This window comes from Hyla sarda, unplaced genomic scaffold (genome assembly GCF_029499605.1).
Source record: "Hyla sarda isolate aHylSar1 unplaced genomic scaffold, aHylSar1.hap1 scaffold_745, whole genome shotgun sequence".
In the NCBI taxonomy this organism is placed as follows: Eukaryota; Metazoa; Chordata; class Amphibia; order Anura; family Hylidae; genus Hyla; species Hyla sarda.
In genome coordinates this window covers 120,179-146,611 of record NW_026610768.1, presented here as the reverse complement: position 1 = coordinate 146,611, position 26,433 = coordinate 120,179, and the positions used below count along the sequence as shown (strand labels likewise).

The following is a 26,433-nucleotide window of genomic DNA, read 5'->3' as shown; positions in this document are numbered from 1 at the left end:
GGGTTCTAGATGGATGCAACAATCTCCTGTTGCTTCTATGAAGGCCATAATAGACGACATCACCAAACAGCTCCATAGTCACATACACAGCAAAGGAGAGATGTTGTTTACACCTAGTGATGTCAGTGGTATTGAGTGACATCACAGCACAGTGCTAAGGCTCCTGGGCCTGGACACAGCAGCGGCTGCAATATCTCAACGGAGAATACGTTTATATATATGTGTGTGTGTGCGCGTATATATATATATATATATATATATATATATATATATATATATATATATATATATATTTCTCCGCCGAAATCACTTTTAAACCCATTTCCACCTTTTTTTCCCTTCTCTTCCTCTTACTTTTTTTTCACGTTTTTTTACGTTTTTCTCCTTTTCGCCTCTTTTCTGGGCGTATTATTCTTCTTTTTCTTCTTTTTTTTCGTCTAATGCATACCCCATCAGTGCAGCAATGCTTATTCAATACCGCCAGCAGATGGAGACACTGGGGGATAATTTTCTAAGGATTTATACTGATTTTTCCTGTCTGAATTTGTCGCACAGAAAGTTGCAGGCCAAATATGTGTGACATTTCTGCGACTTTAGCTTCTAGAGCATTTTTACAACATTATACATAGGTGCTGAATACATAAAAAGCGACTGTTCAGCGACAGACAAGTCGCATCGGCTGAAAGTAGGCCAGAATGTCAGTCCATGTTGGAGCAGGTTTAGATACAGTCTAAAGTATAGATCTCAAAGTCTGTGCACAGAATTTAGCAAGGGCCTCGCACCTTCTGATGCATCAGGTAGGTGCACAATAGCATAGCCTAACCCTCTGTACTTTGGTCTATATTGATGCGGGACATAGACAGCCAGCTGATGACCAATCCATTAGTGCAATGGATGGCTGGAAGCATTTGTCTTTGCCTTTGCAATACCACAGAAGCAATGCATGGTCAATGTACAGCAATGACACACCTGTGTGAACAGCCAGGAGACCCCCCCCCCCCCCCCATGTTATGTTACATAGTTACATAGTTAGTACGGTCGAAAAAAGACATATGTCCATCAAGTTCAACCAGGGAATTAAGGGGTAGGGGTGTGGCGCGATATTGGGGAAGGGATGAGATTTTATATTTCTTCATAAGCATTAATCTTATTTTGTCAATTAGGAACATTCAGCACCCACCCGCTATCAAGGCAGCTGCCTATCATGTCATGCCCTACCTGCACAGGTGTGCTGGCTACTCAAATGATCCAATTAAGGAGGCCATTTAGTCAGCAGCAGCAGAAGTCCTGTGCCTGGACGCTCCAACAGCGGCCAGACACAAGCAGAAGCAGCAGAAGCAGCAGCAGCAGCACCACCTTTTGTTTTTTGGCTGCAGCAGCAAGGCCCACAGGGCTGGCTAGCTGGCTAGCCAGCAAGCAGGTAGCAATGAAAGTAGGAATCTTTCTTTTTAACCCTGTAAGGGGGTGGTGCACTGTACCCGAAGATACTGCCATATCGGGTCAATGCATAGGGCGACGGAAGCAAGCTTCGAAATCGGCCCCCGTTCTCAAAAATCCATTTAATATATGGTCCCCAGATAGGGGACGTATCAGATATTAAACTGATAAGAACAGATACTACACTTGATCTTAGCCAAAAGGCCGAGAAGCGATAACCGTGAAAGGGGCGGGCCCAACAAGGTCCCCTTCATGGGCACTATCACTGCTTGCTGTCAGGGAGGCTGCCAGACAATTTTCCATGCACACTCTGGGCTGGGGGGCAGTCAACCACCAGTACACACAGCAGAACCTAAACCCATACCATTATTGCTAAGCAGCAAGACAGGGGCCCATTGCACTCCCACGGGGCCTTTTTAAATGCAATCCATAACCCGGATTTGCCAGGAACCCTTCTTACTCCTCCTACTTGCATGTGACACTGGGCTTAGGATCTGCATAGGAAACACACACACAAGCACACACCTACCTTTGTTGCCTGCAGATGCCTCCTTGGCTGTCCCCAAACGGTATCAAACCAACACCCACGGGAAGCTGTAAGCATAGAGGACATGCCTGCACCCCATTGGACTTACCTGTGTGGGTTAAATCCGGGTTATTTGACAACCTATGGCGGTGATGGTTCTGCTCAGGCAGAGCAGTGCTGATGCTCCTCATAAAGCTGTCGCTGCTGTGAAGGTTCTAGGTGACATCACAAATCCCTATGGTTACATACACAACAAAGCTGGGTTGTTGTTGTTTACACTCTGCAAGGCCTGTGGAAGTGAGTGACATCATAGCACTGTAGTTCTGAGGGTTCTAGATGGATGCAACAATCTCCTGTTGCTTCTATGAAGGCCATAATAGACGACATCACCAAACAGCTCCATAGTCACATACACAGCAAAGGAGAGATGTTGTTTACACCTAGTGATGTCAGTGGTATTGAGTGACATCACAGCACAGTGCTAAGGCTCCTGGGCCTGGACACAGCAGCGGCTGCAATATCTCAACGGAGAATACGTTTATATATATGTGTGTGTGTGCGCGTATATATATATATATATATATATATATATATATATATATATATATTTCTCCGCCGAAATCACTTTTAAACCCATTTCCACCTTTTTTTCCCTTCTCTTCCTCTTACTTTTTTTTCACGTTTTTTTACGTTTTTCTCCTTTTCGCCTCTTTTCTGGGCGTATTATTCTTCTTTTTCTTCTTTTTTTTCGTCTAATGCATACCCCATCAGTGCAGCAATGCTTATTCAATACCGCCAGCAGATGGAGACACTGGGGGATAATTTTCTAAGGATTTATACTGATTTTTCCTGTCTGAATTTGTCGCACAGAAAGTTGCAGGCCAAATATGTGTGACATTTCTGCGACTTTAGCTTCTAGAGCATTTTTACAACATTATACATAGGTGCTGAATACATAAAAAGCGACTGTTCAGCGACAGACAAGTCGCATCGGCTGAAAGTAGGCCAGAATGTCAGTCCATGTTGGAGCAGGTTTAGATACAGTCTAAAGTATAGATCTCAAAGTCTGTGCACAGAATTTAGCAAGGGCCTCGCACCTTCTGATGCATCAGGTAGGTGCACAATAGCATAGCCTAACCCTCTGTACTTTGGTCTATATTGATGCGGGACATAGACAGCCAGCTGATGACCAATCCATTAGTGCAATGGATGGCTGGAAGCATTTGTCTTTGCCTTTGCAATACCACAGAAGCAATGCATGGTCAATGTACAGCAATGACACACCTGTGTGAACAGCCAGGAGACCCCCCCCCCCCCCCCCATGTTATGTTACATAGTTACATAGTTAGTACGGTCGAAAAAAGACATATGTCCATCAAGTTCAACCAGGGAATTAAGGGGTAGGGGTGTGGCGCGATATTGGGGAAGGGATGAGATTTTATATTTCTTCATAAGCATTAATCTTATTTTGTCAATTAGGAACATTCAGCACCCACCCGCTATCAAGGCAGCTGCCTATCATGTCATGCCCTACCTGCACAGGTGTGCTGGCTACTCAAATGATCCAATTAAGGAGGCCATTTAGTCAGCAGCAGCAGAAGTCCTGTGCCTGGACGCTCCAACAGCGGCCAGACACAAGCAGAAGCAGCAGAAGCAGCAGCAGCAGCACCACCTTTTGTTTTTTGGCTGCAGCAGCAAGGCCCACAGGGCTGGCTAGCTGGCTAGCCAGCAAGCAGGTAGCAATGAAAGTAGGAATCTTTCTTTTTAACCCTGTAAGGGGGTGGTGCACTGTACCCGAAGATACTGCCATATCGGGTCAATGCATAGGGCGACGGAAGCAAGCTTCGAAATCGGCCCCCGTTCTCAAAAATCCATTTAATATATGGTCCCCAGATAGGGGACGTATCAGATATTAAACTGATAAGAACAGATACTACACTTGATCTTAGCCAAAAGGCCGAGAAGCGATAACCGTGAAAGGGGCGGGCCCAACAAGGTCCCCTTCATGGGCACTATCACTGCTTGCTGTCAGGGAGGCTGCCAGACAATTTTCCATGCACACTCTGGGCTGGGGGGCAGTCAACCACCAGTACACACAGCAGAACCTAAACCCATACCATTATTGCTAAGCAGCAAGACAGGGGCCCATTGCACTCCCACGGGGCCTTTTTAAATGCAATCCATAACCCGGATTTGCCAGGAACCCTTCTTACTCCTCCTACTTGCATGTGACACTGGGCTTAGGATCTGCATAGGAAACACACACACAAGCACACACCTACCTTTGTTGCCTGCAGATGCCTCCTTGGCTGTCCCCAAACGGTATCAAACCAACACCCACGGGAAGCTGTAAGCATAGAGGACATGCCTGCACCCCATTGGACTTACCTGTGTGGGTTAAATCCGGGTTATTTGACAACCTATGGCGGTGATGGTTCTGCTCAGGCAGAGCAGTGCTGATGCTCCTCATAAAGCTGTCGCTGCTGTGAAGGTTCTAGGTGACATCACAAATCCCTATGGTTACATACACAACAAAGCTGGGTTGTTGTTGTTTACACTCTGCAAGGCCTGTGGAAGTGAGTGACATCATAGCACTGTAGTTCTGAGGGTTCTAGATGGATGCAACAATCTCCTGTTGCTTCTATGAAGGCCATAATAGACGACATCACCAAACAGCTCCATAGTCACATACACAGCAAAGGAGAGATGTTGTTTACACCTAGTGATGTCAGTGGTATTGAGTGACATCACAGCACAGTGCTAAGGCTCCTGGGCCTGGACACAGCAGCGGCTGCAATATCTCAACGGAGAATACGTTTATATATATGTGTGTGTGTGCGCGTATATATATATATATATATATATATATATATATATATATATATATTTCTCCGCCGAAATCACTTTTAAACCCATTTCCACCTTTTTTTCCCTTCTCTTCCTCTTACTTTTTTTTCACGTTTTTTTACGTTTTTCTCCTTTTCGCCTCTTTTCTGGGCGTATTATTCTTCTTTTTCTTCTTTTTTTTCGTCTAATGCATACCCCATCAGTGCAGCAATGCTTATTCAATACCGCCAGCAGATGGAGACACTGGGGGATAATTTTCTAAGGATTTATACTGATTTTTCCTGTCTGAATTTGTCGCACAGAAAGTTGCAGGCCAAATATGTGTGACATTTCTGCGACTTTAGCTTCTAGAGCATTTTTACAACATTATACATAGGTGCTGAATACATAAAAAGCGACTGTTCAGCGACAGACAAGTCGCATCGGCTGAAAGTAGGCCAGAATGTCAGTCCATGTTGGAGCAGGTTTAGATACAGTCTAAAGTATAGATCTCAAAGTCTGTGCACAGAATTTAGCAAGGGCCTCGCACCTTCTGATGCATCAGGTAGGTGCACAATAGCATAGCCTAACCCTCTGTACTTTGGTCTATATTGATGCGGGACATAGACAGCCAGCTGATGACCAATCCATTAGTGCAATGGATGGCTGGAAGCATTTGTCTTTGCCTTTGCAATACCACAGAAGCAATGCATGGTCAATGTACAGCAATGACACACCTGTGTGAACAGCCAGGAGACCCCCCCCCCCCCCCCCATGTTATGTTACATAGTTACATAGTTAGTACGGTCGAAAAAAGACATATGTCCATCAAGTTCAACCAGGGAATTAAGGGGTAGGGGTGTGGCGCGATATTGGGGAAGGGATGAGATTTTATATTTCTTCATAAGCATTAATCTTATTTTGTCAATTAGGAACATTCAGCACCCACCCGCTATCAAGGCAGCTGCCTATCATGTCATGCCCTACCTGCACAGGTGTGCTGGCTACTCAAATGATCCAATTAAGGAGGCCATTTAGTCAGCAGCAGCAGAAGTCCTGTGCCTGGACGCTCCAACAGCGGCCAGACACAAGCAGAAGCAGCAGAAGCAGCAGCAGCAGCACCACCTTTTGTTTTTTGGCTGCAGCAGCAAGGCCCACAGGGCTGGCTAGCTGGCTAGCCAGCAAGCAGGTAGCAATGAAAGTAGGAATCTTTCTTTTTAACCCTGTAAGGGGGTGGTGCACTGTACCCGAAGATACTGCCATATCGGGTCAATGCATAGGGCGACGGAAGCAAGCTTCGAAATCGGCCCCCGTTCTCAAAAATCCATTTAATATATGGTCCCCAGATAGGGGACGTATCAGATATTAAACTGATAAGAACAGATACTACACTTGATCTTAGCCAAAAGGCCGAGAAGCGATAACCGTGAAAGGGGCGGGCCCAACAAGGTCCCCTTCATGGGCACTATCACTGCTTGCTGTCAGGGAGGCTGCCAGACAATTTTCCATGCACACTCTGGGCTGGGGGGCAGTCAACCACCAGTACACACAGCAGAACCTAAACCCATACCATTATTGCTAAGCAGCAAGACAGGGGCCCATTGCACTCCCACGGGGCCTTTTTAAATGCAATCCATAACCCGGATTTGCCAGGAACCCTTCTTACTCCTCCTACTTGCATGTGACACTGGGCTTAGGATCTGCATAGGAAACACACACACAAGCACACACCTACCTTTGTTGCCTGCAGATGCCTCCTTGGCTGTCCCCAAACGGTATCAAACCAACACCCACGGGAAGCTGTAAGCATAGAGGACATGCCTGCACCCCATTGGACTTACCTGTGTGGGTTAAATCCGGGTTATTTGACAACCTATGGCGGTGATGGTTCTGCTCAGGCAGAGCAGTGCTGATGCTCCTCATAAAGCTGTCGCTGCTGTGAAGGTTCTAGGTGACATCACAAATCCCTATGGTTACATACACAACAAAGCTGGGTTGTTGTTGTTTACACTCTGCAAGGCCTGTGGAAGTGAGTGACATCATAGCACTGTAGTTCTGAGGGTTCTAGATGGATGCAACAATCTCCTGTTGCTTCTATGAAGGCCATAATAGACGACATCACCAAACAGCTCCATAGTCACATACACAGCAAAGGAGAGATGTTGTTTACACCTAGTGATGTCAGTGGTATTGAGTGACATCACAGCACAGTGCTAAGGCTCCTGGGCCTGGACACAGCAGCGGCTGCAATATCTCAACGGAGAATACGTTTATATATATGTGTGTGTGTGCGCGTATATATATATATATATATATATATATATATATATTTCTCCGCCGAAATCACTTTTAAACCCATTTCCACCTTTTTTTCCCTTCTCTTCCTCTTACTTTTTTTTCACGTTTTTTTACGTTTTTCTCCTTTTCGCCTCTTTTCTGGGCGTATTATTCTTCTTTTTCTTCTTTTTTTTCGTCTAATGCATACCCCATCAGTGCAGCAATGCTTATTCAATACCGCCAGCAGATGGAGACACTGGGGGATAATTTTCTAAGGATTTATACTGATTTTTCCTGTCTGAATTTGTCGCACAGAAAGTTGCAGGCCAAATATGTGTGACATTTCTGCGACTTTAGCTTCTAGAGCATTTTTACAACATTATACATAGGTGCTGAATACATAAAAAGCGACTGTTCAGCGACAGACAAGTCGCATCGGCTGAAAGTAGGCCAGAATGTCAGTCCATGTTGGAGCAGGTTTAGATACAGTCTAAAGTATAGATCTCAAAGTCTGTGCACAGAATTTAGCAAGGGCCTCGCACCTTCTGATGCATCAGGTAGGTGCACAATAGCATAGCCTAACCCTCTGTACTTTGGTCTATATTGATGCGGGACATAGACAGCCAGCTGATGACCAATCCATTAGTGCAATGGATGGCTGGAAGCATTTGTCTTTGCCTTTGCAATACCACAGAAGCAATGCATGGTCAATGTACAGCAATGACACACCTGTGTGAACAGCCAGGAGACCCCCCCCCCCCATGTTATGTTACATAGTTACATAGTTAGTACGGTCGAAAAAAGACATATGTCCATCAAGTTCAACCAGGGAATTAAGGGGTAGGGGTGTGGCGCGATATTGGGGAAGGGATGAGATTTTATATTTCTTCATAAGTATTAATCTTATTTTGTCAATTAGGAACATTCAGCACCCACCCGCTATCAAGGCAGCTGCCTATCATGTCATGCCCTACCTGCACAGGTGTGCTGGCTACTCAAATGATCCAATTAAGGAGGCCATTTAGTCAGCAGCAGCAGAAGTCCTGTGCCTGGACGCTCCAACAGCGGCCAGACACAAGCAGAAGCAGCAGAAGCAGCAGCAGCAGCACCACCTTTTGTTTTTTGGCTGCAGCAGCAAGGCCCACAGGGCTGGCTAGCTGGCTAGCCAGCAAGCAGGTAGCAATGAAAGTAGGAATCTTTCTTTTTAACCCTGTAAGGGGGTGGTGCACTGTACCCGAAGATACTGCCATATCGGGTCAATGCATAGGGCGACGGAAGCAAGCTTCGAAATCGGCCCCCGTTCTCAAAAATCCATTTAATATATGGTCCCCAGATAGGGGACGTATCAGATATTAAACTGATAAGAACAGATACTACACTTGATCTTAGCCAAAAGGCCGAGAAGCGATAACCGTGAAAGGGGCGGGCCCAACAAGGTCCCCTTCATGGGCACTATCACTGCTTGCTGTCAGGGAGGCTGCCAGACAATTTTCCATGCACACTCTGGGCTGGGGGGCAGTCAACCACCAGTACACACAGCAGAACCTAAACCCATACCATTATTGCTAAGCAGCAAGACAGGGGCCCATTGCACTCCCACGGGGCCTTTTTAAATGCAATCCATAACCCGGATTTGCCAGGAACCCTTCTTACTCCTCCTACTTGCATGTGACACTGGGCTTAGGATCTGCATAGGAAACACACACACAAGCACACACCTACCTTTGTTGCCTGCAGATGCCTCCTTGGCTGTCCCCAAACGGTATCAAACCAACACCCACGGGAAGCTGTAAGCATAGAGGACATGCCTGCACCCCATTGGACTTACCTGTGTGGGTTAAATCCGGGTTATTTGACAACCTATGGCGGTGATGGTTCTGCTCAGGCAGAGCAGTGCTGATGCTCCTCATAAAGCTGTCGCTGCTGTGAAGGTTCTAGGTGACATCACAAATCCCTATGGTTACATACACAACAAAGCTGGGTTGTTGTTGTTTACACTCTGCAAGGCCTGTGGAAGTGAGTGACATCATAGCACTGTAGTTCTGAGGGTTCTAGATGGATGCAACAATCTCCTGTTGCTTCTATGAAGGCCATAATAGACGACATCACCAAACAGCTCCATAGTCACATACACAGCAAAGGAGAGATGTTGTTTACACCTAGTGATGTCAGTGGTATTGAGTGACATCACAGCACAGTGCTAAGGCTCCTGGGCCTGGACACAGCAGCGGCTGCAATATCTCAACGGAGAATACGTTTATATATATATGTGTGTGTGTGCGCGTATATATATATATATATATATATATATATATATATATATATATATATTTCTCCGCCGAAATCACTTTTAAACCCATTTCCACCTTTTTTTCCCTTCTCTTCCTCTTACTTTTTTTTCACGTTTTTTTACGTTTTTCTCCTTTTCGCCTCTTTTCTGGGCGTATTATTCTTCTTTTTCTTCTTTTTTTTCGTCTAATGCATACCCCATCAGTGCAGCAATGCTTATTCAATACCGCCAGCAGATGGAGACACTGGGGGATAATTTTCTAAGGATTTATACTGATTTTTCCTGTCTGAATTTGTCGCACAGAAAGTTGCAGGCCAAATATGTGTGACATTTCTGCGACTTTAGCTTCTAGAGCATTTTTACAACATTATACATAGGTGCTGAATACATAAAAAGCGACTGTTCAGCGACAGACAAGTCGCATCGGCTGAAAGTAGGCCAGAATGTCAGTCCATGTTGGAGCAGGTTTAGATACAGTCTAAAGTATAGATCTCAAAGTCTGTGCACAGAATTTAGCAAGGGCCTCGCACCTTCTGATGCATCAGGTAGGTGCACAATAGCATAGCCTAACCCTCTGTACTTTGGTCTATATTGATGCGGGACATAGACAGCCAGCTGATGACCAATCCATTAGTGCAATGGATGGCTGGAAGCATTTGTCTTTGCCTTTGCAATACCACAGAAGCAATGCATGGTCAATGTACAGCAATGACACACCTGTGTGAACAGCCAGGAGACCCCCCCCCCCCCCCCCATGTTATGTTACATAGTTACATAGTTAGTACGGTCGAAAAAAGACATATGTCCATCAAGTTCAACCAGGGAATTAAGGGGTAGGGGTGTGGCGCGATATTGGGGAAGGGATGAGATTTTATATTTCTTCATAAGCATTAATCTTATTTTGTCAATTAGGAACATTCAGCACCCACCCGCTATCAAGGCAGCTGCCTATCATGTCATGCCCTACCTGCACAGGTGTGCTGGCTACTCAAATGATCCAATTAAGGAGGCCATTTAGTCAGCAGCAGCAGAAGTCCTGTGCCTGGACGCTCCAACAGCGGCCAGACACAAGCAGAAGCAGCAGAAGCAGCAGCAGCAGCACCACCTTTTGTTTTTTGGCTGCAGCAGCAAGGCCCACAGGGCTGGCTAGCTGGCTAGCCAGCAAGCAGGTAGCAATGAAAGTAGGAATCTTTCTTTTTAACCCTGTAAGGGGGTGGTGCACTGTACCCGAAGATACTGCCATATCGGGTCAATGCATAGGGCGACGGAAGCAAGCTTCGAAATCGGCCCCCGTTCTCAAAAATCCATTTAATATATGGTCCCCAGATAGGGGACGTATCAGATATTAAACTGATAAGAACAGATACTACACTTGATCTTAGCCAAAAGGCCGAGAAGCGATAACCGTGAAAGGGGCGGGCCCAACAAGGTCCCCTTCATGGGCACTATCACTGCTTGCTGTCAGGGAGGCTGCCAGACAATTTTCCATGCACACTCTGGGCTGGGGGGCAGTCAACCACCAGTACACACAGCAGAACCTAAACCCATACCATTATTGCTAAGCAGCAAGACAGGGGCCCATTGCACTCCCACGGGGCCTTTTTAAATGCAATCCATAACCCGGATTTGCCAGGAACCCTTCTTACTCCTCCTACTTGCATGTGACACTGGGCTTAGGATCTGCATAGGAAACACACACACAAGCACACACCTACCTTTGTTGCCTGCAGATGCCTCCTTGGCTGTCCCCAAACGGTATCAAACCAACACCCACGGGAAGCTGTAAGCATAGAGGACATGCCTGCACCCCATTGGACTTACCTGTGTGGGTTAAATCCGGGTTATTTGACAACCTATGGCGGTGATGGTTCTGCTCAGGCAGAGCAGTGCTGATGCTCCTCATAAAGCTGTCGCTGCTGTGAAGGTTCTAGGTGACATCACAAATCCCTATGGTTACATACACAACAAAGCTGGGTTGTTGTTGTTTACACTCTGCAAGGCCTGTGGAAGTGAGTGACATCATAGCACTGTAGTTCTGAGGGTTCTAGATGGATGCAACAATCTCCTGTTGCTTCTATGAAGGCCATAATAGACGACATCACCAAACAGCTCCATAGTCACATACACAGCAAAGGAGAGATGTTGTTTACACCTAGTGATGTCAGTGGTATTGAGTGACATCACAGCACAGTGCTAAGGCTCCTGGGCCTGGACACAGCAGCGGCTGCAATATCTCAACGGAGAATACGTTTATATATATGTGTGTGTGTGCGCGTATATATATATATATATATATATATATATATATATATATATATATATATATATATTTCTCCGCCGAAATCACTTTTAAACCCATTTCCACCTTTTTTTCCCTTCTCTTCCTCTTACTTTTTTTTCACGTTTTTTTACGTTTTTCTCCTTTTCGCCTCTTTTCTGGGCGTATTATTCTTCTTTTTCTTCTTTTTTTTCGTCTAATGCATACCCCATCAGTGCAGCAATGCTTATTCAATACCGCCAGCAGATGGAGACACTGGGGGATAATTTTCTAAGGATTTATACTGATTTTTCCTGTCTGAATTTGTCGCACAGAAAGTTGCAGGCCAAATATGTGTGACATTTCTGCGACTTTAGCTTCTAGAGCATTTTTACAACATTATACATAGGTGCTGAATACATAAAAAGCGACTGTTCAGCGACAGACAAGTCGCATCGGCTGAAAGTAGGCCAGAATGTCAGTCCATGTTGGAGCAGGTTTAGATACAGTCTAAAGTATAGATCTCAAAGTCTGTGCACAGAATTTAGCAAGGGCCTCGCACCTTCTGATGCATCAGGTAGGTGCACAATAGCATAGCCTAACCCTCTGTACTTTGGTCTATATTGATGCGGGACATAGACAGCCAGCTGATGACCAATCCATTAGTGCAATGGATGGCTGGAAGCATTTGTCTTTGCCTTTGCAATACCACAGAAGCAATGCATGGTCAATGTACAGCAATGACACACCTGTGTGAACAGCCAGGAGACCCCCCCCCCCATGTTATGTTACATAGTTACATAGTTAGTACGGTCGAAAAAAGACATATGTCCATCAAGTTCAACCAGGGAATTAAGGGGTAGGGGTGTGGCGCGATATTGGGGAAGGGATGAGATTTTATATTTCTTCATAAGCATTAATCTTATTTTGTCAATTAGGAACATTCAGCACCCACCCGCTATCAAGGCAGCTGCCTATCATGTCATGCCCTACCTGCACAGGTGTGCTGGCTACTCAAATGATCCAATTAAGGAGGCCATTTAGTCAGCAGCAGCAGAAGTCCTGTGCCTGGACGCTCCAACAGCGGCCAGACACAAGCAGAAGCAGCAGAAGCAGCAGCAGCAGCACCACCTTTTGTTTTTTGGCTGCAGCAGCAAGGCCCACAGGGCTGGCTAGCTGGCTAGCCAGCAAGCAGGTAGCAATGAAAGTAGGAATCTTTCTTTTTAACCCTGTAAGGGGGTGGTGCACTGTACCCGAAGATACTGCCATATCGGGTCAATGCATAGGGCGACGGAAGCAAGCTTCGAAATCGGCCCCCGTTCTCAAAAATCCATTTAATATATGGTCCCCAGATAGGGGACGTATCAGATATTAAACTGATAAGAACAGATACTACACTTGATCTTAGCCAAAAGGCCGAGAAGCGATAACCGTGAAAGGGGCGGGCCCAACAAGGTCCCCTTCATGGGCACTATCACTGCTTGCTGTCAGGGAGGCTGCCAGACAATTTTCCATGCACACTCTGGGCTGGGGGGCAGTCAACCACCAGTACACACAGCAGAACCTAAACCCATACCATTATTGCTAAGCAGCAAGACAGGGGCCCATTGCACTCCCACGGGGCCTTTTTAAATGCAATCCATAACCCGGATTTGCCAGGAACCCTTCTTACTCCTCCTACTTGCATGTGACACTGGGCTTAGGATCTGCATAGGAAACACACACACAAGCACACACCTACCTTTGTTGCCTGCAGATGCCTCCTTGGCTGTCCCCAAACGGTATCAAACCAACACCCACGGGAAGCTGTAAGCATAGAGGACATGCCTGCACCCCATTGGACTTACCTGTGTGGGTTAAATCCGGGTTATTTGACAACCTATGGCGGTGATGGTTCTGCTCAGGCAGAGCAGTGCTGATGCTCCTCATAAAGCTGTCGCTGCTGTGAAGGTTCTAGGTGACATCACAAATCCCTATGGTTACATACACAACAAAGCTGGGTTGTTGTTGTTTACACTCTGCAAGGCCTGTGGAAGTGAGTGACATCATAGCACTGTAGTTCTGAGGGTTCTAGATGGATGCAACAATCTCCTGTTGCTTCTATGAAGGCCATAATAGACGACATCACCAAACAGCTCCATAGTCACATACACAGCAAAGGAGAGATGTTGTTTACACCTAGTGATGTCAGTGGTATTGAGTGACATCACAGCACAGTGCTAAGGCTCCTGGGCCTGGACACAGCAGCGGCTGCAATATCTCAACGGAGAATACGTTTATATATATGTGTGTGTGTGCGCGTATATATATATATATATATATATATATATATATATATATATATATATTTCTCCGCCGAAATCACTTTTAAACCCATTTCCACCTTTTTTTCCCTTCTCTTCCTCTTACTTTTTTTTCACGTTTTTTTACGTTTTTCTCCTTTTCGCCTCTTTTCTGGGCGTATTATTCTTCTTTTTCTTCTTTTTTTTCGTCTAATGCATACCCCATCAGTGCAGCAATGCTTATTCAATACCGCCAGCAGATGGAGACACTGGGGGATAATTTTCTAAGGATTTATACTGATTTTTCCTGTCTGAATTTGTCGCACAGAAAGTTGCAGGCCAAATATGTGTGACATTTCTGCGACTTTAGCTTCTAGAGCATTTTTACAACATTATACATAGGTGCTGAATACATAAAAAGCGACTGTTCAGCGACAGACAAGTCGCATCGGCTGAAAGTAGGCCAGAATGTCAGTCCATGTTGGAGCAGGTTTAGATACAGTCTAAAGTATAGATCTCAAAGTCTGTGCACAGAATTTAGCAAGGGCCTCGCACCTTCTGATGCATCAGGTAGGTGCACAATAGCATAGCCTAACCCTCTGTACTTTGGTCTATATTGATGCGGGACATAGACAGCCAGCTGATGACCAATCCATTAGTGCAATGGATGGCTGGAAGCATTTGTCTTTGCCTTTGCAATACCACAGAAGCAATGCATGGTCAATGTACAGCAATGACACACCTGTGTGAACAGCCAGGAGACCCCCCCCCCCCCCCCATGTTATGTTACATAGTTACATAGTTAGTACGGTCGAAAAAAGACATATGTCCATCAAGTTCAACCAGGGAATTAAGGGGTAGGGGTGTGGCGCGATATTGGGGAAGGGATGAGATTTTATATTTCTTCATAAGCATTAATCTTATTTTGTCAATTAGGAACATTCAGCACCCACCCGCTATCAAGGCAGCTGCCTATCATGTCATGCCCTACCTGCACAGGTGTGCTGGCTACTCAAATGATCCAATTAAGGAGGCCATTTAGTCAGCAGCAGCAGAAGTCCTGTGCCTGGACGCTCCAACAGCGGCCAGACACAAGCAGAAGCAGCAGCAGCAGCACCACCTTTTGTTTTTTGGCTGCAGCAGCAAGGCCCACAGGGCTGGCTAGCTGGCTAGCCAGCAAGCAGGTAGCAATGAAAGTAGGAATCTTTCTTTTTAACCCTGTAAGGGGGTGGTGCACTGTACCCGAAGATACTGCCATATCGGGTCAATGCATAGGGCGACGGAAGCAAGCTTCGAAATCGGCCCCCGTTCTCAAAAATCCATTTAATATATGGTCCCCAGATAGGGGACGTATCAGATATTAAACTGATAAGAACAGATTTTTTTTTTTTTTTTTTTTTTTATCTAAAGCCGAGGAACGTGCTTTCGATTCACCCAAAGTGCAAGAAAAAGTGCAAACGTGTTACACTAAAAAAAACGTGCACAAAGGATGCGGTCTATCGCAAGCCCTTCTCCGATAGGAGAGAGGCCCCCCAACAAACCTTACCCTTCACCTCCGGACCAAAAGGTACCTGCGAGGTTCCAGGTTCGATGTCCCTTTTCGCCGAAGCTACTAGGGGACCACAAATGCTCCCGGCATCCCCCTTGGCGTTGGCCAAGGTATCTGCCCGCAGAGCCGATTACGGTAGGTACCCTGCCAAAGCAGGAGTACCCGGGGTGTTTGCAGGGAGGTGCGGAACCTAATGGCCACACACACCTCCCCTAGACCGCCAGGAGGGACACCCAGAAGGGCTACCGCATCCTGACAAATCCTGTGAACACACAACACGCAAAAAGTGACACAGTGAGACAAAAAAGAAATAAATAAGTGAATGTGTGCAGATATACTGCCCGGACATCCGGCCGGATCTATAAAAATTTCTCTGATCCTAGCCAGAAGGCCGGGAATCAAGAGGTGAGTGCCACAAGGTGAAGAGATTATGGTGCCCGTGCTTCAACTCAGTGAGCCTATTCTCCCAGTGAGTTTCGGCACCTCGGGGTCACCACTCCCCGAGGCACAAAAGTACCTCGGCTCTAGACCCTCTCAGCCTCATGGCGAGACCCGGAGGGAACAGGTCACATCGGGGCAGCCGTCGAGCTGATTCCTCAGAACCAGCCCCGGAAAGCCCTGGTACACCTGCATCCTCCATGCAGCACCCATCCCCACCAGCATGAAAACTGATAAGAACAGATACTACACTTGATCTTAGCCAAAAGGCCGAGAAGCGATAACCGTGAAAGGGGCGGGCCCAACAAGGTCCCCTTCATGGGCACTATCACTGCTTGCTGTCAGGGAGGCTGCCAGACAATTTTCCATGCACACTCTGGGCTGGGGGGCAGTCAACCACCAGTACACACAGCAGAACCTAAACCCATACCATTATTGCTAAGCAGCAAGACAGGGGCCCATTGCACTCCCACGGGGCCTTTTTAAATGCAATCCATAACCCGGATTTGCCAGGAACCCTTCTTACTCCTCCTACTTGCATGTGACACTGGGCTTAGGATCTGCATAGGAAACACACACACAAGCACACACCTACCTTTGTTGCCTGCAGATGCCTCCTTGGCTGTCCCCAAACGGTATCAAACCAACACCCACGGGAAGCTGTAAGCATAGAGGACATGCCTGCACCCCATTGGACTTACCTGTGTGGGTTAAATCCGGGTTATTTGACAACCTATGGCGGTGATGGTTCTGCTCAGGCAGAGCAGTGCTGATGCTCCTCATAAAGCTGTCGCTGCTGTGAAGGTTCTAGGTGACATCACAAATCCCTATGGTTACATACACAACAAAGCTGGGTTGTTGTTGTTTACACTCTGCAAGGCCTGTGGAAGTGAGTGACATCATAGCACTGTAGTTCTGAGGGTTCTAGATGGATGCAACAATCTCCTGTTGCTTCTATGAAGGCCATAATAGACGACATCACCAAACAGCTCCATAGTCACATACACAGCAAAGGAGAGATGTTGTTTACACCTAGTGATGTCAGTGGTATTGAGTGACATCACAGCACAGTGCTAAGGCTCCTGGGCCTGGACACAGCAGCGGCTGCAATATCTCAACGGAGAATACGTTTATATATATGTGTGTGTGTGCGCGTATATATATATATATATATATATATATATATATATATTTCTCCGCCGAAATCACTTTTAAACCCATTTCCACCTTTTTTTCCCTTCTCTTCCTCTTACTTTTTTTTCACGTTTTTTTACGTTTTTCTCCTTTTCGCCTCTTTTCTGGGCGTATTATTCTTCTTTTTCTTCTTTTTTTTCGTCTAATGCATACCCCATCAGTGCAGCAATGCTTATTCAATACCGCCAGCAGATGGAGACACTGGGGGATAATTTTCTAAGGATTTATACTGATTTTTCCTGTCTGAATTTGTCGCACAGAAAGTTGCAGGCCAAATATGTGTGACATTTCTGCGACTTTAGCTTCTAGAGCATTTTTACAACATTATACATAGGTGCTGAATACATAAAAAGCGACTGTTCAGCGACAGACAAGTCGCATCGGCTGAAAGTAGGCCAGAATGTCAGTCCATGTTGGAGCAGGTTTAGATACAGTCTAAAGTATAGATCTCAAAGTCTGTGCACAGAATTTAGCAAGGGCCTCGCACCTTCTGATGCATCAGGTAGGTGCACAATAGCATAGCCTAACCCTCTGTACTTTGGTCTATATTGATGCGGGACATAGACAGCCAGCTGATGACCAATCCATTAGTGCAATGGATGGCTGGAAGCATTTGTCTTTGCCTTTGCAATACCACAGAAGCAATGCATGGTCAATGTACAGCAATGACACACCTGTGTGAACAGCCAGGAGACCCCCCCCCCCCATGTTATGTTACATAGTTACATAGTTAGTACGGTCGAAAAAAGACATATGTCCATCAAGTTCAACCAGGGAATTAAGGGGTAGGGGTGTGGCGCGATATTGGGGAAGGGATGAGATTTTATATTTCTTCATAAGCATTAATCTTATTTTGTCAATTAGGAACATTCAGCACCCACCCGCTATCAAGGCAGCTGCCTATCATGTCATGCCCTACCTGCACAGGTGTGCTGGCTACTCAAATGATCCAATTAAGGAGGCCATTTAGTCAGCAGCAGCAGAAGTCCTGTGCCTGGACGCTCCAACAGCGGCCAGACACAAGCAGAAGCAGCAGCAGCAGCACCACCACCTTTTGTTTTTTGGCTGCAGCAGCAAGGCCCACAGGGCTGGCTAGCTGGCTAGCCAGCAAGCAGGTAGCAATGAAAGTAGGAATCTTTCTTTTTAACCCTGTAAGGGGGTGGTGCACTGTACCCGAAGATACTGCCATATCGGGTCAATGCATAGGGCGACGGAAGCAAGCTTCGAAATCGGCCCCCGTTCTCAAAAATCCATTTAATATATGGTCCCCAGATAGGGGACGTATCAGATATTAAACTGATAAGAACAGATACTACACTTGATCTTAGCCAAAAGGCCGAGAAGCGATAACCGTGAAAGGGGCGGGCCCAACAAGGTCCCCTTCATGGGCACTATCACTGCTTGCTGTCAGGGAGGCTGCCAGACAATTTTCCATGCACACTCTGGGCTGGGGGGCAGTCAACCACCAGTACACACAGCAGAACCTAAACCCATACCATTATTGCTAAGCAGCAAGACAGGGGCCCATTGCACTCCCACGGGGCCTTTTTAAATGCAATCCATAACCCGGATTTGCCAGGAACCCTTCTTACTCCTCCTACTTGCATGTGACACTGGGCTTAGGATCTGCATAGGAAACACACACACAAGCACACACCTACCTTTGTTGCCTGCAGATGCCTCCTTGGCTGTCCCCAAACGGTATCAAACCAACACCCACGGGAAGCTGTAAGCATAGAGGACATGCCTGCACCCCATTGGACTTACCTGTGTGGGTTAAATCCGGGTTATTTGACAACCTATGGCGGTGATGGTTCTGCTCAGGCAGAGCAGTGCTGATGCTCCTCATAAAGCTGTCGCTGCTGTGAAGGTTCTAGGTGACATCACAAATCCCTATGGTTACATACACAACAAAGCTGGGTTGTTGTTGTTTACACTCTGCAAGGCCTGTGGAAGTGAGTGACATCATAGCACTGTAGTTCTGAGGGTTCTAGATGGATGCAACAATCTCCTGTTGCTTCTATGAAGGCCATAATAGACGACATCACCAAACAGCTCCATAGTCACATACACAGCAAAGGAGAGATGTTGTTTACACCTAGTGATGTCAGTGGTATTGAGTGACATCACAGCACAGTGCTAAGGCTCCTGGGCCTGGACACAGCAGCGGCTGCAATATCTCAACGGAGAATACGTTTATATATATGTGTGTGTGTGCGCGTATATATATATATATATATATATATATATATATATATATATATATATTTCTCCGCCGAAATCACTTTTAAACCCATTTCCACCTTTTTTTCCCTTCTCTTCCTCTTACTTTTTTTTCACGTTTTTTTACGTTTTTCTCCTTTTCGCCTCTTTTCTGGGCGTATTATTCTTCTTTTTCTTCTTTTTTTTCGTCTAATGCATACCCCATCAGTGCAGCAATGCTTATTCAATACCGCCAGCAGATGGAGACACTGGGGGATAATTTTCTAAGGATTTATACTGATTTTTCCTGTCTGAATTTGTCGCACAGAAAGTTGCAGGCCAAATATGTGTGACATTTCTGCGACTTTAGCTTCTAGAGCATTTTTACAACATTATACATAGGTGCTGAATACATAAAAAGCGACTGTTCAGCGACAGACAAGTCGCATCGGCTGAAAGTAGGCCAGAATGTCAGTCCATGTTGGAGCAGGTTTAGATACAGTCTAAAGTATAGATCTCAAAGTCTGTGCACAGAATTTAGCAAGGGCCTCGCACCTTCTGATGCATCAGGTAGGTGCACAATAGCATAGCCTAACCCTCTGTACTTTGGTCTATATTGATGCGGGACATAGACAGCCAGCTGATGACCAATCCATTAGTGCAATGGATGGCTGGAAGCATTTGTCTTTGCCTTTGCAATACCACAGAAGCAATGCATGGTCAATGTACAGCAATGACACACCTGTGTGAACAGCCAGGAGACCCCCCCCCCCCCCCCCCATGTTATGTTACATAGTTACATAGTTAGTACGGTCGAAAAAAGACATATGTCCATCAAGTTCAACCAGGGAATTAAGGGGTAGGGGTGTGGCGCGATATTGGGGAAGGGATGAGATTTTATATTTCTTCATAAGCATTAATCTTATTTTGTCAATTAGGAACATTCAGCACCCACCCGCTATCAAGGCAGCTGCCTATCATGTCATGCCCTACCTGCACAGGTGTGCTGGCTACTCAAATGATCCAATTAAGGAGGCCATTTAGTCAGCAGCAGCAGAAGTCCTGTGCCTGGACGCTCCAACAGCGGCCAGACACAAGCAGAAGCAGCAGAAGCAGCAGCAGCAGCACCACCACCTTTTGTTTTTTGGCTGCAGCAGCAAGGCCCACAGGGCTGGCTAGCTGGCTAGCCAGCAAGCAGGTAGCAATGAAAGTAGGAATCTTTCTTTTTAACCCTGTAAGGGGGTGGTGCACTGTACCCGAAGATACTGCCATATCGGGTCAATGCATAGGGCGACGGAAGCAAGCTTCGAAATCGGCCCCCGTTCTCAAAAATCCATTTAATATATGGTCCCCAGATAGGGGACGTATCAGATATTAAACTGATAAGAACAGATACTACACTTGATCTTAGCCAAAAGGCCGAGAAGCGATAACCGTGAAAGGGGCGGGCCCAACAAGGTCCCCTTCATGGGCACTATCACTGCTTGCTGTCAGGGAGGCTGCCAGACAATTTTCCATGCACACTCTGGGCTGGGGGGCAGTCAACCACCAGTACACACAGCAGAACCTAAACCCATACCATTATTGCTAAGCAGCAAGACAGGGGCCCATTGCACTCCCACGGGGCCTTTTTAAATGCAATCCATAACCCGGATTTGCCAGGAACCCTTCTTACTCCTCCTACTTGCATGTGACACTGGGCTTAGGATCTGCATAGGAAACACACACACAAGCACACACCTACCTTTGTTGCCTGCAGATGCCTCCTTGGCTGTCCCCAAACGGTATCAAACCAACACCCACGGGAAGCTGTAAGCATAGAGGACATGCCTGCACCCCATTGGACTTACCTGTGTGGGTTAAATCCGGGTTATTTGACAACCTATGGCGGTGATGGTTCTGCTCAGGCAGAGCAGTGCTGATGCTCCTCATAAAGCTGTCGCTGCTGTGAAGGTTCTAGGTGACATCACAAATCCCTATGGTTACATACACAACAAAGCTGGGTTGTTGTTGTTTACACTCTGCAAGGCCTGTGGAAGTGAGTGACATCATAGCACTGTAGTTCTGAGGGTTCTAGATGGATGCAACAATCTCCTGTTGCTTCTATGAAGGCCATAATAGACGACATCACCAAACAGCTCCATAGTCACATACACAGCAAAGGAGAGATGTTGTTTACACCTAGTGATGTCAGTGGTATTGAGTGACATCACAGCACAGTGCTAAGGCTCCTGGGCCTGGACACAGCAGCGGCTGCAATATCTCAACGGAGAATACGTTTATATATATGTGTGTGTGTGCGCGTATATATATATATATATATATATATATATATATATATATATATATTTCTCCGCCGAAATCACTTTTAAACCCATTTCCACCTTTTTTTCCCTTCTCTTCCTCTTACTTTTTTTTCACGTTTTTTTACGTTTTTCTCCTTTTCGCCTCTTTTCTGGGCGTATTATTCTTCTTTTTCTTCTTTTTTTTCGTCTAATGCATACCCCATCAGTGCAGCAATGCTTATTCAATACCGCCAGCAGATGGAGACACTGGGGGATAATTTTCTAAGGATTTATACTGATTTTTCCTGTCTGAATTTGTCGCACAGAAAGTTGCAGGCCAAATATGTGTGACATTTCTGCGACTTTAGCTTCTAGAGCATTTTTACAACATTATACATAGGTGCTGAATACATAAAAAGCGACTGTTCAGCGACAGACAAGTCGCATCGGCTGAAAGTAGGCCAGAATGTCAGTCCATGTTGGAGCAGGTTTAGATACAGTCTAAAGTATAGATCTCAAAGTCTGTGCACAGAATTTAGCAAGGGCCTCGCACCTTCTGATGCATCAGGTAGGTGCACAATAGCATAGCCTAACCCTCTGTACTTTGGTCTATATTGATGCGGGACATAGACAGCCAGCTGATGACCAATCCATTAGTGCAATGGATGGCTGGAAGCATTTGTCTTTGCCTTTGCAATACCACAGAAGCAATGCATGGTCAATGTACAGCAATGACACACCTGTGTGAACAGCCAGGAGACCCCCCCCCCCCCCCCATGTTATGTTACATAGTTACATAGTTAGTACGGTCGAAAAAAGACATATGTCCATCAAGTTCAACCAGGGAATTAAGGGGTAGGGGTGTGGCGCGATATTGGGGAAGGGATGAGATTTTATATTTCTTCATAAGCATTAATCTTATTTTGTCAATTAGGAACATTCAGCACCCACCCGCTATCAAGGCAGCTGCCTATCATGTCATGCCCTACCTGCACAGGTGTGCTGGCTACTCAAATGATCCAATTAAGGAGGCCATTTAGTCAGCAGCAGCAGAAGTCCTGTGCCTGGACGCTCCAACAGCGGCCAGACACAAGCAGAAGCAGCAGAAGCAGCAGCAGCAGCACCACCTTTTGTTTTTTGGCTGCAGCAGCAAGGCCCACAGGGCTGGCTAGCTGGCTAGCCAGCAAGCAGGTAGCAATGAAAGTAGGAATCTTTCTTTTTAACCCTGTAAGGGGGTGGTGCACTGTACCCGAAGATACTGCCATATCGGGTCAATGCATAGGGCGACGGAAGCAAGCTTCGAAATCGGCCCCCGTTCTCAAAAATCCATTTAATATATGGTCCCCAGATAGGGGACGTATCAGATATTAAACTGATAAGAACAGATACTACACTTGATCTTAGCCAAAAGGCCGAGAAGCGATAACCGTGAAAGGGGCGGGCCCAACAAGGTCCCCTTCATGGGCACTATCACTGCTTGCTGTCAGGGAGGCTGCCAGACAATTTTCCATGCACACTCTGGGCTGGGGGGCAGTCAACCACCAGTACACACAGCAGAACCTAAACCCATACCATTATTGCTAAGCAGCAAGACAGGGGCCCATTGCACTCCCACGGGGCCTTTTTAAATGCAATCCATAACCCGGATTTGCCAGGAACCCTTCTTACTCCTCCTACTTGCATGTGACACTGGGCTTAGGATCTGCATAGGAAACACACACACAAGCACACACCTACCTTTGTTGCCTGCAGATGCCTCCTTGGCTGTCCCCAAACGGTATCAAACCAACACCCACGGGAAGCTGTAAGCATAGAGGACATGCCTGCACCCCATTGGACTTACCTGTGTGGGTTAAATCCGGGTTATTTGACAACCTATGGCGGTGATGGTTCTGCTCAGGCAGAGCAGTGCTGATGCTCCTCATAAAGCTGTCGCTGCTGTGAAGGTTCTAGGTGACATCACAAATCCCTATGGTTACATACACAACAAAGCTGGGTTGTTGTTGTTTACACTCTGCAAGGCCTGTGGAAGTGAGTGACATCATAGCACTGTAGTTCTGAGGGTTCAAGATGGATGCAACAATCTCCTGTTGCTTCTATGAAGGCCATAATAGACGACATCACCAAACAGCTCCATAGTCACATACACAGCAAAGGAGAGAGTTGTTTACACCTAGTGATGTCAGTGGTATTGAGTGACATCACAGCACAGTGCTAAGGCTCCTGGGCCTGGACACAGCAGCGGCTGCAATATCTCAACGGAGAATACGTTTATATATATGTGTGTGTGTGCGCGTATATATATATATATATATATATATATATATATATATATATATATATATATATATATTTCTCCGCCGAAATCACTTTTAAACCCATTTCCACCTTTTTTTCCCTTCTCTTCCTCTTACTTTTTTTTCACGTTTTTTTACGTTTTTCTCCTTTTCGCCTCTTTTCTGGGCGTATTATTCTTCTTTTTCTTCTTTTTTTTCGTCTAATGCATACCCCATCAGTGCAGCAATGCTTATTCAATACCGCCAGCAGATGGAGACACTGGGGGATAATTTTCTAAGGATTTATACTGATTTTTCCTGTCTGAATTTGTCGCACAGAAAGTTGCAGGCCAAATATGTGTGACATTTCTGCGACTTTAGCTTCTAGAGCATTTTTACAACATTATACATAGGTGCTGAATACATAAAAAGCGACTGTTCAGCGACAGACAAGTCGCATCGGCTGAAAGTAGGCCAGAATGTCAGTCCATGTTGGAGCAGGTTTAGATACAGTCTAAAGTATAGATCTCAAAGTCTGTGCACAGAATTTAGCAAGGGCCTCGCACCTTCTGATGCATCAGGTAGGTGCACAATAGCATAGCCTAACCCTCTGTACTTTGGTCTATATTGATGCGGGACATAGACAGCCAGCTGATGACCAATCCATTAGTGCAATGGATGGCTGGAAGCATTTGTCTTTGCCTTTGCAATACCACAGAAGCAATGCATGGTCAATGTACAGCAATGACACACCTGTGTGAACAGCCAGGAGACCCCCCCCCCCCCCCCCATGTTATGTTACATAGTTACATAGTTAGTACGGTCGAAAAAAGACATATGTCCATCAAGTTCAACCAGGGAATTAAGGGGTAGGGGTGTGGCGCGATATTGGGGAAGGGATGAGATTTTATATTTCTTCATAAGCATTAATCTTATTTTGTCAATTAGGAACATTCAGCACCCACCCGCTATCAAGGCAGCTGCCTATCATGTCATGCCCTACCTGCACAGGTGTGCTGGCTACTCAAATGATCCAATTAAGGAGGCCATTTAGTCAGCAGCAGCAGAAGTCCTGTGCCTGGACGCTCCAACAGCGGCCAGACACAAGCAGAAGCAGCAGAAGCAGCAGCAGCAGCACCACCTTTTGTTTTTTGGCTGCAGCAGCAAGGCCCACAGGGCTGGCTAGCTGGCTAGCCAGCAAGCAGGTAGCAATGAAAGTAGGAATCTTTCTTTTTAACCCTGTAAGGGGGTGGTGCACTGTACCCGAAGATACTGCCATATCGGGTCAATGCATAGGGCGACGGAAGCAAGCTTCGAAATCGGCCCCCGTTCTCAAAAATCCATTTAATATATGGTCCCCAGATAGGGGACGTATCAGATATTAAACTGATAAGAACAGATACTACACTTGATCTTAGCCAAAAGGCCGAGAAGCGATAACCGTGAAAGGGGCGGGCCCAACAAGGTCCCCTTCATGGGCACTATCACTGCTTGCTGTCAGGGAGGCTGCCAGACAATTTTCCATGCACACTCTGGGCTGGGGGGCAGTCAACCACCAGTACACACAGCAGAACCTAAACCCATACCATTATTGCTAAGCAGCAAGACAGGGGCCCATTGCACTCCCACGGGGCCTTTTTAAATGCAATCCATAACCCGGATTTGCCAGGAACCCTTCTTACTCCTCCTACTTGCATGTGACACTGGGCTTAGGATCTGCATAGGAAACACACACACAAGCACACACCTACCTTTGTTGCCTGCAGATGCCTCCTTGGCTGTCCCCAAACGGTATCAAACCAACACCCACGGGAAGCTGTAAGCATAGAGGACATGCCTGCACCCCATTGGACTTACCTGTGTGGGTTAAATCCGGGTTATTTGACAACCTATGGCGGTGATGGTTCTGCTCAGGCAGAGCAGTGCTGATGCTCCTCATAAAGCTGTCGCTGCTGTGAAGGTTCTAGGTGACATCACAAATCCCTATGGTTACATACACAACAAAGCTGGGTTGTTGTTGTTTACACTCTGCAAGGCCTGTGGAAGTGAGTGACATCATAGCACTGTAGTTCTGAGGGTTCTAGATGGATGCAACAATCTCCTGTTGCTTCTATGAAGGCCATAATAGACGACATCACCAAACAGCTCCATAGTCACATACACAGCAAAGGAGAGATGTTGTTTACACCTAGTGATGTCAGTGGTATTGAGTGACATCACAGCACAGTGCTAAGGCTCCTGGGCCTGGACACAGCAGCGGCTGCAATATCTCAACGGAGAATACGTTTATATATATGTGTGTGTGTGCGCGTATATATATATATATATATATATATATATATATATATATATATTTCTCCGCCGAAATCACTTTTAAACCCATTTCCACCTTTTTTTCCCTTCTCTTCCTCTTACTTTTTTTTCACGTTTTTTTACGTTTTTCTCCTTTTCGCCTCTTTTCTGGGCGTATTATTCTTCTTTTTCTTCTTTTTTTTCGTCTAATGCATACCCCATCAGTGCAGCAATGCTTATTCAATACCGCCAGCAGATGGAGACACTGGGGGATAATTTTCTAAGGATTTATACTGATTTTT

The 26,433-nt window shown here is 46.1% G+C and overlaps 11 non-coding genes and 1 pseudogene across 11 annotated transcripts; all 12 read right to left on the bottom strand.

Moving 5' to 3' along the window:
• Positions 1-1,462: 1,462 nt before the first annotated feature.
• LOC130345072 (U2 spliceosomal RNA) lies at positions 1,463-1,653 on the bottom strand. The gene has a single exon (XR_008883846.1). It is a non-coding gene; the product is annotated as a U2 spliceosomal RNA (small nuclear RNA).
• Positions 1,654-3,741: 2,088 nt separating this feature from the next.
• On the bottom strand, positions 3,742-3,932 carry LOC130345071 (U2 spliceosomal RNA). The gene has a single exon (XR_008883845.1). It is a non-coding gene; the product is annotated as a U2 spliceosomal RNA (small nuclear RNA).
• Positions 3,933-6,020: 2,088 nt separating this feature from the next.
• On the bottom strand, positions 6,021-6,211 carry LOC130345150 (U2 spliceosomal RNA). The gene has a single exon (XR_008883914.1). It is a non-coding gene; the product is annotated as a U2 spliceosomal RNA (small nuclear RNA).
• Positions 6,212-8,284: 2,073 nt separating this feature from the next.
• LOC130345149 (U2 spliceosomal RNA) lies at positions 8,285-8,475 on the bottom strand. The gene has a single exon (XR_008883913.1). It is a non-coding gene; the product is annotated as a U2 spliceosomal RNA (small nuclear RNA).
• Positions 8,476-10,567: 2,092 nt separating this feature from the next.
• Positions 10,568-10,758, bottom strand: LOC130345148 (U2 spliceosomal RNA). The gene has a single exon (XR_008883912.1). It is a non-coding gene; the product is annotated as a U2 spliceosomal RNA (small nuclear RNA).
• A 2,092-nt stretch (positions 10,759-12,850) lies between these two features.
• LOC130345146 (U2 spliceosomal RNA) lies at positions 12,851-13,041 on the bottom strand. The gene has a single exon (XR_008883911.1). It is a non-coding gene; the product is annotated as a U2 spliceosomal RNA (small nuclear RNA).
• A 2,080-nt stretch (positions 13,042-15,121) lies between these two features.
• On the bottom strand, positions 15,122-15,310 carry LOC130345095 (U2 spliceosomal RNA). The gene has a single exon (XR_008883867.1). It is a non-coding gene; the product is annotated as a U2 spliceosomal RNA (small nuclear RNA).
• A 694-nt stretch (positions 15,311-16,004) lies between these two features.
• On the bottom strand, positions 16,005-16,164 carry LOC130345097 (U2 spliceosomal RNA; annotated as a pseudogene).
• Positions 16,165-18,233: 2,069 nt separating this feature from the next.
• Positions 18,234-18,424, bottom strand: LOC130345145 (U2 spliceosomal RNA). The gene has a single exon (XR_008883910.1). It is a non-coding gene; the product is annotated as a U2 spliceosomal RNA (small nuclear RNA).
• Positions 18,425-20,518: 2,094 nt separating this feature from the next.
• LOC130345143 (U2 spliceosomal RNA) lies at positions 20,519-20,709 on the bottom strand. Its single transcript, XR_008883908.1, has one exon. It is a non-coding gene; the product is annotated as a U2 spliceosomal RNA (small nuclear RNA).
• Positions 20,710-22,796: 2,087 nt separating this feature from the next.
• LOC130345142 (U2 spliceosomal RNA) lies at positions 22,797-22,987 on the bottom strand. The gene has a single exon (XR_008883907.1). It is a non-coding gene; the product is annotated as a U2 spliceosomal RNA (small nuclear RNA).
• Positions 22,988-25,086: 2,099 nt separating this feature from the next.
• On the bottom strand, positions 25,087-25,277 carry LOC130345141 (U2 spliceosomal RNA). Its single transcript, XR_008883906.1, has one exon. It is a non-coding gene; the product is annotated as a U2 spliceosomal RNA (small nuclear RNA).
• Between the last annotated feature and the right edge of the window lie 1,156 nt (positions 25,278-26,433).